The sequence below is a fragment of the Procambarus clarkii genome, chromosome 83 (genome assembly GCF_040958095.1).
Source record: "Procambarus clarkii isolate CNS0578487 chromosome 83, FALCON_Pclarkii_2.0, whole genome shotgun sequence".
NCBI classification, from domain to species: Eukaryota; Metazoa; Arthropoda; class Malacostraca; order Decapoda; family Cambaridae; genus Procambarus; species Procambarus clarkii.
In genome coordinates this window covers 4,087,305-4,100,338 of record NC_091232.1, presented here as the reverse complement: position 1 = coordinate 4,100,338, position 13,034 = coordinate 4,087,305, and the positions used below count along the sequence as shown (strand labels likewise).

Here is a 13,034-nt window from a genome sequence, read left to right as displayed (position 1 = left end):
CACAACCACACGTGTTTTGTCATGGTTTAAAATTTAGTGAGTCAACAGACTGTCCATGAGTCGGGGAAGGGGTTTTAAGATGACTGGTATTATGTAGGCCATGGGGTGGGCGTGTGGCCGAGCGCGGCCCTGGGACACTTGCGTTCCCAACACATCTGGAACCCCCTAGCTTCCGTGCCTCCCTGTTTTAACCTAAATATTACTGGACCTGTAGGGCACCGTGCGGCCCTCAAGGTCAACAAAGTCGTCTCGTCCACCCTGACCCCTTAAGGTCAGCAGGTTAACTCGGCCTCTATTACCTCCCCCTCCCTTCCTTTTGCTCATCGCCAAATGCCCTTGACGTTCTATATAGAAAACTCATCATCAAGGACCTGTCAAGCAAGACAATACTAATATCGCCAGCGTTAGATGCTTAGTATCTTAGATGTTAAGGGCAAGTCTTTCAAAGATAATTAAGGTAACAATTATATATATTGTTTCTAATCGTCATACTTTAATCCCAGAATTAAAGATTAAACTCGCATGTTTCGCGCATCGTTAGTGAGCGAATCATACCAAAGACGCACAGTACTTTCTCAGGATTAAAATAACTATCTGATATATTAACCCCACTGGACTATCTGATTACGATATAAATTACAAGATTGTAATTACTATGCTATGTATCCTCAATCCCAATGTACCTTCTTGTATATATATAAATAAATAAATTAGAAATTCGACGTTTTATAAGTTACGTTATCCTATATAATATATCTCCAAATAGCTCGTCGCTCTATTGACCTGCTCAATACACAATAAGCCTGAAATTGAGTTAGACCTAGGCATTCCAATCTCTAGTTGTAAAAACAACAATATTCCATGATATTAGGGATGGCAAAAGAGCAGTCACTGATACTCAAAGAGCAGAAAACATGAGTATAAAGATTCATGATATGTTGAGAACCGATAACTATATATACGGTCAGCACAATATATCCACTAGACAGTGTGACATTGTAATTGCCAGAATTAGGCTTGGATACCGATATTTATGGAAGATGGCTGCAGGTAATTAATCCCCTAATGGTGAACATTCTAATTGTAAACTATGTGAACAAGAGCTGGGACATACTCCCCAACACTATATCTGTGATTGCCCTGTTATCGATAATTTCAGACCAAATGGTATGAGGTACTTTGAGCTCTGTAACTACTTCATACACTCATAAATATTGGACGATATTCTTGTAATTACCTAAGTGTAGTTATAAGATCAGAGCTACGCTCGTAGTGTCCCATTTTCCCAGCACTCATTATCATGTAAAGCTTTGAAACTACTGATGGTTTTGCCCTCAATGATAAAACCATCTAGAAATGGTTTGCAAGGACCTTCTCTCTTATTCCAGCTGTCCAACTTTGCCTCTTTCAAAAATAAAACCAAAATATACCTAATTTCATCCTCATAATTTCCTACCTAGTGCTTTAAACTCGCACTGTATCTAGTGCTACCCAATCTCCAAATATATGAACCTAAACCATACAACTTCACCATTGTAATCATTGTTATCATCTTATATCATGGTTGTTATATTGAACGCATATTTTACTGTATTATACCTTGAAATAATCCTCAAATTATGCTACAATGTACTTGTTTACTATTCTTCGTCAAGTTTTCTTACAATGTACCTGTTAAAAATAAATTCAATTTTGCTAGAAATTACCTACTTAAAATTATTTGTTAGATTAAAGACCTGCCCGAAACGCTATGCGTACTAGTGGCTTTACAAGAATCCAAAAACATCAATGCTATGTACTCTCATAAACCCAATGTACCTTATTGTATATAAATAAAAAATAAAATAAAAAAGTTTGCAAAGGTGAACTTTCTAAACTTCTTTCGGCAGCTTATTTAGTGAGCTTAAATTTATGATATCTTGTTCTTAAAGTTCCAGGTTTCAAAAATTCTTCTTGATAAATTTGTCGATTCCCGTTGCTATTTTGTATGTAGTGATCATATCGCCTCTTTTCCTTCTATCTTCTAGCTTTGGGATATTTAACGCCTCTAGAGTCTCCTCGTAGCTCCTGTCTTTCAGTTCCGAATCCCATTGTGTTGCATGTCTTTGCCCCTTTTCGAGTTTGTTAATGTGCTCATTGAGATATGGGCACCATACAACAGCTGCGTATTCCAACTTTGGTCTCACAAAGGTCGTGAAGAATTTCTTTAATATTTCGCCATCCATGTATTTAAAATCTATTCTGAAGTTGGAAAGCATTGCACAGGTTCCTCGCACAATGTTATTTCTATAGTCCTTAGATGACAGTTTTCTGTCTAGGGTTCTCATCCCCTAGGGTCTCTAGGGGTCTCTCTGTCTAGGGTTCTGAGCCGGGTTCTCATCCCGTAGGTCTCTATCAGAATTCTTTAATTAAGACTTTTCATATAATTTTTAGGTTGTGTGTGACCTATTATCTACTATTCCTCATACAAAACCGTGGCATTTATTCACGTTAAATTCCATTTGCCAAGTGTTGCTCAATACACTTATTTTATTCAGGTCTTCTTGAAGGGCATGACAATTATGAAAGTTTCTTATCTTCCCTAGTATCATCAGCAAAGATGTTCATACAATTCTATATTCTTTCTGGCAGATCGTTTATGTAGACAATGAACATTACTGGTGCATTACTGAACCCGGTGGTATTCCACCGTGGTACTAGTTAGAAGAAGACATTCGAAGCCAATATTATTAAAGTATTGTATAAATATACAATTAAATGATCTTTGTAAAAAATAGTTTTGCCCACAGGAATCGATCCGGAAATCTCCTTGATAGGTGTGAGAGATCTCTCGGTTGTCCCATCGAAGGAATTTCATTAACGTTTCATTCACTTGGATCATCAGAGCACAAAACTGAACAGAGCACAAAAGCAGCAGACCGCACCTCCACTTACTACGCCTCTAGCACCGAGATTTTGCTTGTACAGGCTAATACATTAGAGTCGCATTTCATGCTTTTTCCTGGTCCCCATCCTGTGAGATGGAGGATATTAGATGAACTCATTGCTAGTTTCTGATCTACACTCTATAATCCTTCATATAGAAGAGGGTAACTGCACATTTCTGTGTATACCTAAGTTTGCTTCCCAAATAATGAGTTGGATCCAAATAGAAAAGTTCTCCATGGACCAGAATAAACCATATTCATAATTTGTACATGTGGTAGGAGTTCATTATTCAAGTTTTACTCCAGAGAACGCGAGGCTTTTTCTGATACTCGGAACATACGTGCCAGTCTCTTTGTTAATGTGTATCGAGTACTGAGAGATTACTAAAGCCACAATCCATTTTGTTTCTATTATTTAAACATGCAATAACACTAAACTATTTAAGTAAATTCCAGTGAGTGAATAGGCTAGGTGGTTAAGGTTCAAAATCCTAGTACTGTATATGAAGCTCATTAAAGCTATATGGCTTGTATATACTTGCAAAATACTTTAACTTCAGACAGTTAGTTGTAGGGTTAAGTATTTAGGATCAACATCTACTGATTGCCCCGTATGAGTGAGCTCTGGTGTTTATGTGAGTTACCTGTTAGTGTGAAAGAATATAAACAACACTTCTTATACAAAACACAACGTAGCATTACCGCACTGTTTTCCGAATGATTAAAAATACATTCTTGTAGGTAAGAATATATCATTTACCGCCCAGGAAAGAGAGCCTTGGGTGGAAACGATGATGGCTGGCGCAGGTGTGAACGGCTGGCCCCTCCCACCTGCCCAACACAACAATGTTTGTAAACAATGGCGAGCCGGCGCCACACATGACGGCGTGGCGGTCGCCGCGTTACCTTCACCCCGATATACTTCCTCACCCCCTTACATTAGAGCACTCTACTTTTATCTTTTTTTAAAGAACATGTCGCATGTCGCAGGTTGGCTTACATAGCCTTCATCCGAATATTCATGTTTTCACTAGCTAATAATATTATCGCGGCTTGCCTTAATGCCGATATATATGAACATATATAAGAATGTTTTGAGAATTTAAACATATTATGTAACTAACAATACAGACAACACGTTGTAAATCTGTCCAGAATGAGGTAGGTCAATCCGCTTATAGTTGTTATTTATAGCAGAGGCATTTGTCTCCACTGTAGCCGTGTTCCTGTTTATGTAGGGGTGGTTAGTGAGCCGGGCTCTCTTTTTATGTTGTGGTGGTTAGTGAGCCGGGTCTCTCTTTTATGTAGGGGTGGTTAGTGAGCCGGGTCTCTCTTTTATGTAGGGGTGGTTAGTGAGCCGGGCTCTCTGTTTATGTAGGGGTGGTTAGTGAGCCGGGTTCTCTTTTATGTAGAGGTGGTTAGTGAGCCGGGTTCTCTTTTATGTAGAGGTGGTTAGTAAGCCGGGTTCTCTTTTATGTAGAGGTGGCTAGTAAGCCGGGTTCTCTTTTATGTAGAGATAGTGAGCCGGGTTCTCTTCATTGTAGGTGGTGGCGAGTGAGCCGGGTTCTCTTCCATTACGGGGTGATTGGTGAGCCGGATTCTCTTCATTGTAATGGGTGGTTAGTGAGACAGATTCTCTTCATTATAGATGGTTCGTGAGACAGGTTCTCTTCATTGTAGATGGTTAGTGAGCCAGGTTCTCTTCATTGTAGGGGTGGTTAGTAAACCGGGTTCTCTTCCACGTGGTGAAGTATGTGTTGGTTGACAAATACAACGACAATAGAACATTAGACAAAACCGAAGAACCACATATCGCACACTCATCAACACCCAGCTTACACTTACTGTCCCAACCGACACGACCGACTACCTCACCGAGTCCTGCACGGTGTATATCTGTGAAACCTGCTACTATTTATTTTCGCTCTTCCTCCGAAGATGTGGAAGTGACCTTCAGTGAAATGCGTCCTTTAGCGACACGCGTCAAGCTCAATAAAACTAAAATTAATTTTTGAATTCATTTCTAAACTTCCTTTCCAAGTGAATAAGAACATAGGAAATATAGCAAAGGTGTTCTTGTATCAATGATCTAACTCTTGTTCTCGACTCCCAGTTGGGGATCCCAGACCGGACAGAAATGGTTGGGCACGTTTCCTTTCAATTAATCCCTATGTTTACCTGGCATTATATATATATATATATATATATATATATATATATATATATATATATATATATATATATATATATATATATATATATATATATATATAATGGGAAGAAGGGTACCATCACTATTTGGAATGGGACTCATAGACTCGAAGAAAGAAAAACATTATTCGAAGGAATTCTGTATATCCCCACCAATTCAGATTTGTTTTTAAAGTTGTATTCTGTTATCTATGGACATATTATCAGCATAAAATATATAATGCATGTATTTTTTCAATTTTCACTGTTGCATTTGGGTGTGTAATGCGCGCAAGGCTGCGTGAGGAGGGTCCAAGACTAGTGGTCCAGGCTGTTATGCCTCTAATTGGGTTGAAAGTGAAAAATTTGAAAGTGTTCCAGAATAACAGTGTGTGAAGGCTGAAGAGTGGTTTTAATATGGTAATTAATGACATCCTGCCCTGAATGTGTATTTGGAGAGTCATTCTGAGCAAAACAATGTTCATAAAAGTTGACAGAATGATGAACTTGACTTCAGGCACGTATACATTGAGGAAGCCTTACTCATATATATATATATATATATATATATATATATATATATATATATATATATATATATATATATATATATATATATATATATATATATATATAGTGTTGATGAGTGTGCGATATGTGGTTCTTCGATTTTGTCTAATATTCTATTGTTGTATATGTATATATATATGTATATATATATGTATATATATATGTATATATATATATGTATATATATATGTATATATATATATATATATATATATATATATATATATATATATATATATAATATATATATATATAGATGGCAGGAATGGTTAGATGATTCTAGAACGAATCTTCTCAGTATTTCTTCTTCATTTGGGAAAGTTGAAAAATTAACTCTCCAAAGTTTATTTTATAATTTTATATGGTCTCACGCTGAGATGGGCTTTGTTGATCCTGATAACATTTTCAAACTCAAAGGTGAAGTGGATACAAATTAGATGGGGTAACTGCATATATAACTAAAAAGAGCGAGGTGAACTAAGGCGCGCATGGGCCAATAGGCTTTCTGCAGCTCCTTAAATTGACGTTATGTTGGATCGGGCAGTGTGTGCTGGATAGTAAGTCTTGGACTTGAGGATGGTTAAATGTAGACTCGTGTGAGCTGGCTGCTAATAGTTGGTTGAGACTGATACTGTACAAGTGCTTTCGCCAATGTCTACGCTATTGTCGTCGTATCTGTCGATTATTTCGGTGTTGTTAGGATATCATTTTGGTTGTGTGCAGAAATTATATATTCTACCATTATCAAGGCCAAGACAGACTATCCAGCACACACTGCCCAAGCCAATATATGAATATACCTTGTAGCCTACTGCTGTAGCCTACTTATCTTGCAGAGCACCTTTACATACTTTTAACAGCCTGTAAGTGTGTAGAATGTTTGGCTTGTGGACCTTGCTACAGCAGGTAAATTTTGCAAAACTTTTGTCTACCGCCTCAGGAAATATCTAAGCGTACCAGGAATGGGAGAATGCAATTTGTATTGGTTGTAAATCATTTAAAGAAAAATAAGTATAACTTTTAGGGGTTTAAAGTTCATATTCTCTGATAATGAAACACTTGTATTTTATGTAAAAAAAAAAGTTCAACCATCAAAAAAAAAAAAATAGTTCCTTTTTCGCCTTCCGGTATCCTCTATCATCAGCTACCATACTATGCCCGCGATATCCCTGTTAAAAAAAAGGCTACCATACAAAGCTCCTATACATCCTCCCCTTTCCAAACGTCAACCCCCCTCTTTCACTACTCAAGGTCGGTCACGTAAAAACAACGCATACGGAACTTGGTCGTACGAATCTTCAAAAGAATGGGCTATTTCTGGCATGGAGACCAACCTAATGGCCTAAATACCTCGTTATTATGCTGGGCTGTACGAACTGTATGAACGCCTAAACGGCCTTTGTTTTTGTTGGTACAGGCTGAGGGGACTATGGGAGGGGTAGGGGAATGGGAGTGATATATGGTAGTTTCTACCGAACGTGCTCTTTTAAAGCTCTCCCATACATGTATACATATATGCCTCTATACGCAGACACGTATGAGCCATAACCGAGTTGGCATTAATCAGGCTAAAATCATTGCCAAACATTATGGTACCGATATTGAAGAATAAGCCACCCAAATTAATAATGTATAAGAAGGCACACATAAGGCAAAACTTACTAGCACATAAAAACAAACATTACTAACGCATAAAAAAATTACTAACGTATAAAAAGACAAACATTACTAACGAATAAGATGGGGGGGTGGATAAAGTGAAAAAATGTTTCGATTCCTACCGGACCATTTATAATCCAGGACGGACCGAAAAGTCGCCACCATTTCCTTCACCATGTGAGTTATTTTTTTTTTAATTTCCAGTGTAAAAGCCGCTGTCACTCCCAAGGACACTGTCAAGCCGTTCATCATTGTCATTACCGGGGTCACTATAAACGTCACAGCAAAGAATGACGTCATTTTTCAAGGTTATTATAATTGTCGTTCAAGTTCACGGCCAATATCACTTTCAAAGACCCTCCAGGCGGGCTGTTGATCAAGGGAGAACACACTGAAAATTAACAATACTAAATATCAGACACATCGACATGACCTGATAGCTGATTGATCGATGAAGATTAAGCCACCCAAAAGGTGGCACGGGCATGAATAGCCCGTAAGTGGTGGCCCTTTTGAGCCATTACCTGTATCAAGATCTGATACTGGAGATCTGTGGAGAACCTGATAGCTCGCAGGTCCTCGAATATATACCAGTGTGTTAATTAAGACAGGCGCCAGTCAGTGAGACAATTATTATGACTGGCACCTGTCTGGGAAGATATTACGACAGCTGCCAGTTAATAAGACTTATTACAAATGCCAGTCAGAATGACTTATTACGACGTGCGTTAATAACAGAGTCTATTACGAGACAGAGGCATCGGCGAGGTTGCAATTATGACCAATGGCAGTCAGTTAAGCACTTACAGTATTACTTCCCCATTTTCTGATTTTATAGTATTTTTATGACATCCTAGCTAAAGAAGGTGCCGAATACTCACACTTTTTGTTACAGAGGCTGCTATTCTGTACTTCAGTCTGTTTGTTGTCCCTCCTTGTTACTCCCCGGGTCTGAAAGGTGGTAACCATTAGAACAAAGTAGAACAAAAAATAAATAAGGCACTTATATAAGAAGTTAAATCAGAAAAATTAACAAACAGCCTAGTAACAATAAAGCTGCATTTATACTAAGAAGAATACTGTAAATAATGTTAAGTATTTACAGTATTAGCTATCGTATGATAGTTAACATCGGAAACCAATGCAAATTACTAAGAAACTGTAAATTCCTTATAGTCAAAGCGCTACAGTTCCCACCTCGATAGCCGTTGTAAATCAATCTAAAGAGGCGCTAGAGGGGGGGTTTACCTGCATAACTTTGGCGCCAAAACAAACATTAGTCTGCGGCCAAAGTGGAACATCCAGGGTGCCCTAACAATTCTTCATGTCAGTGTTTCTGACACGACATTTATTATGGAAAAATAGTGATTAATAATGAATATTTATAGCAATAAACTCAAGCTTATAATTAATATTTACAACAATCCAGTCAATTCCTAATTCAAATCCCTACAAGGTTATCTACCTTTCTTTGATGAATCCTATCTTCACGACTTTTAATTCACCTTTATCAGGGCCCCCTAAACTCTCAGGTGTCCTCCAGTTTTACCCTGGCCTTTCACCAGGGAGCCGCCGATAAAATAAACAAAAACACTATAATATAATATCCTTCTTATACCACCTCTACTACTAACACCAGTGGAGCACACACTGGAGAGTCCCCAGGTAATGGACTTAAATATGGAGAAGGAGCTCAATGTCATACTATTGGGATTCAGCTCAAATCTGGCCCATTGTCATGAGTACATACATGACGTGTGTACACATGACATACTGAGCCTCCATGACTTACGCTAAGAATAGGAGAGGGTGACTTCCTTGTAGTTCCCCTTTTTGTTTTCTGTATGCTGTCGTCCGTCCTGCAATTGTTTCTCTCTTTCCTCTTAGAAATCCTCACCAGGACAAGGTCAAACACGCTTGTCTAACAGACAAACATTTATTACGAACAATAAAGAATAACGAAAACATGGTAATATCAGGTAATGGTTCTACAACAATAGCATCACTCTCCCCTATGAGCAATACACCATCTGATTTGTCACTGCTAGGCTGCTGCCTGCTCTTTTTCAGCAACGCACTGTGGCTGTCATCTCGCCGTCTGGGCTAGGCTTTTGCAATGAAATTTTACGCCATAAAAAAAATATCAACGCTCTCTCCATGCATTGCGTTAGGCATACTACATGAATCCATCCACTTCTCAAGCATATATTGCTGCCCTCACAACCCTCTTTATCTCATCCGGAAGATCAGCTACTCTCGCTACACAACAAGTCTCCTCTACGGTGATTGATCTTCCTGGGAATCACTACTGGGACCATCCATCAGTGGGTCCTCAAATTAAGTACCTTAGATTGATCATGTAATGTATCAATTATACAATGTATGTGATGTAACTATATAACCTGAGCTTGTAAAATCATAATCACCTTCAGTGGTTAAGTTCTTAATTACACACTAGTTTCTCTATCAGCTATCTCACCCTGTCAGAGTAAAAGAGACAAATGTATGTGTATGTGTGTGTATATATGTATTCACCTAATTGTGTTTGCGGGGGTTGAGCTCTGCTCTTTCGGCCTGCCTCTCAACTGTCAATCAACTGTTTCTACTGCTACTATTTTTTTCCTCCACACCACACACACCCCAGGAAGCAGCCCGTGACAGCTGACTAACTCCCAGGTACCTATTTACTGTTAGGTAACAGGGGCATAGAGTGAAAGAAACTCTGCCCATCGTTTCTCGCCGGTGCCCGGGATCGAACCCGGGAACACAGGATCACGAGTCCAGCGTGCTGTCCGCTCGGCCACCGACTCCCATGGAGCCACCGGCACCGGAGGAGCCACTCATATGTATGTATATATGTATATGGGTGTATGTGTATAAAGTATATGTGGAAGCTGATCAGAATTACATTTCACCTTTGTAAATGCACATTAATGACACTATGTAAAAGACACATCAAACACTATGTAGCATACATAAATCTGTGTATCTATGTATTTTACGTATGTAGCTTAGCCTAGTATTTTAAAAGCACTACAGTCACCTTCTGTGGTTGATTGTTCAATAAATCCTTGAACTGTATGTTTGACAAATCTCTCACCCTGTCCATGGAGGACACAAGACAATGTATATATGCTAGTTAGCATTGTAAATGTGTGGCCACGTCTGTGGTAGAAAATAATAATAATAAAAAAAATTAAGTAGATCATCTTGCAGCAGCTTCTATATCACTGCTACATCAATTAATGACGAATCGTGTACACCATGTACCACTGCTACATCAACTCTGGACACACACCACGTCCATCATACATGAACTTGCAATTCTATTACCCCAAAATAATAAATTATATCCTCTCATCGAAACACAAATAACATTCATTAACTAAAATCCTCATCCCAATTTCACATTCCACGCGCCGGAGTGAGCACGCTCCTTCATAATAAACTCACCTTAAAACTCATTATATCACTTCATTATCTCCACACTTTCTAATCTACATTTATAAAGACTATACAAGATAGCTGTGCACACTATCTCACTGCAACAAGCAAGAGATGGCAGTTTGCTAAACTCTTTACCTCAAAATATGGAGATAGCGATGCTTGTCGCACGACGTCCAAATATGGCGCCCTGCTAAATCTCCCACACAACTCTCTTTTGACTGCTACTAATCATCTCTCAATCTTGACTTGCCTGAGAAGGGTCACAGCACAGGTGCCAATCAGGTACACCTGCCCAACAAATCCTCTTGAAGGATTCACCACCGTGGTTCGTCAGGGCACGATCACCCAACTGGCTTCAGGCCGCCCCTACTCTACGGCTTTAGACGACCCTACTAACGCCTAAAGACCTTTGCACACGACATGCTCCCGCGATGACGTCATTTTTGCACACGGGCCGTCGCATACAGTCGACACCTCACCACCAACTGACTTATCTAAGTGTTCATCCGTGACTTATCTCCTCCTTGGTCACATTTAATGACGGTTGCTTGCTATATTTAATTTCCGACTCCTTACTAAGGTGGGGAATAACTCAGTGTGGGGACAGATCTACATCATGAGGCTACATGGTGGTTCATAACACCTTACCTTGCTATATATAATTAATTAAAGTACTGCAACATTTCCTTCATTCCAAATTATTAAGTGATCAATTAAAACACGATATATATTATGTTTAAGTCCAGTTTGATCAGAGTCTTTTGGTCAGAGATGATGGCGATGTACACTCATGCTGCATAAACAGATGATTCACACCCTTGGGAGGCTGCGGATTTGGTTTCAGCAAATCGGCCTCTTGCTGGCTGATAATTCTCGTAGCCGCCTTAAAAGCGAGGTGTTGGAGAGTATTGCCAATAGCAATTGGCCTGATTCTCCAGTTCTTCTACTTAAGTGCACAGATGGAAGCACCTAACAAGAGTGGCCTATTGACTTCAGGTGTATCATAGGCCAGGAGTGTTGACAAATCTTGCGAATTTCAAGAGATATTATGCAGCTTCACCAAGTGCAGGGTTTAACATTTGCTTGATGTGTCCGGGTTTTAATCCTGTAAAACTACCTGCTGACCCAGTTGAAAAAGAAAAAGGTACTCTGTAGATCTCAGATTCTCCAATAGTTAATGGTACGATCTGATGTCATCTGCTGGTGATAATACTGTCGTTTTCTAGGGCACTGTGTGGGCGTTTGTAGGGCTCGTGCCATAGCAGTCTCCCTAAGAGCAATTTTCTTGTCAGGTGATGACTAGAATAGTACCTGCTGTATTTTTCTCTTCAATTTTCTTGGTGATTTGTGCTCTGATTTTGAAAGTTTCCGATATGCTTTTGCTACCATTTTCGCAGTGGGTATTTTTTTGCTCAAGGTGGCAATCGAATTAGTGTAAATTGGTTGTTCTCTCATGGCCTTGTAAATGATGGGACTCTAAACAAATATCAACAGACAGTTTAGACTTAGGCACGTTCTACCATCTATCTCCCCAGCCGACTAGTGAGTATGCAGGACAAGCGTTCTCTCTCCCTCGACAGGATAATCTCCTCAATTCTTATCCCGCGTATCTGGAATAAATGCTGCTGTTTTTGCTCTTTTGTTTTTATTTTCCAAGTGCCTCTGAGAATGCTAAAGTGTATTTTTGCGAAACGTGTCACGCTCATTAAGAATGAAAGTTGAACTTAGAAGTTAATATTTCAACTTCCCAAGTTAAGAAGACAAAATAATATAGAGAAGATTTGAAGGTTTTCTAAAAATTATATGTACAGAGTAAGTGTTGTAGTTAATAATATTTTGAGACATAACCCGATGAAATTAAGTTGGCCCATGTGTCTGGCTGGCGGCCATGATGTAACAACCACGTCCTCCATGATGGAGGACGTGGTTGTTACCTCCAACCTTACCTTCAACTTCCGGTGACCCTACAAACATTGCACCTCTACTACCCTCAGTGTATGCTTGTTATTTATTTATATAATGTACATAAGTATTGTTATTGCATTTTCCAAATGGAATCAATGGGGGGAAGGCGACTAACGAATGAGCCGGTGTGGAGACTGAGAAGAGCGTGAGCATAATGTCCGCAAAAGAGGGTAAAATGGTGGTCAGGCGACATCCAGAGCCTCTGCCTTTCCATCCTCGGCGCGGGGTTTATATGGCGGGCCTGAGAGTGAAAGTTATTAGTGTGAGTGAGCGAGT

The 13,034-nt window shown here is 39.2% G+C and overlaps 1 protein-coding gene across 1 annotated transcript in view; it reads right to left on the bottom strand.

The window, feature by feature from the left end:
* The window catches only part of cnc (NFE2 like bZIP transcription factor cap-n-collar), a 649,104-nt gene extending 638,004 nt beyond the window's left edge, over window positions 1-11,100 (bottom strand). The window contains exons 1-2 of the mRNA XM_069316304.1: window positions 10,929-11,100; window positions 8,228-8,297 (exon numbers count right to left, since the gene is read on the bottom strand). The gene's annotated coding sequence lies outside the window, so the exon portion shown is untranslated. The remainder of the gene's footprint in view (window positions 1-8,227; window positions 8,298-10,928) is intronic.
* Between the last annotated feature and the right edge of the window lie 1,934 nt (window positions 11,101-13,034).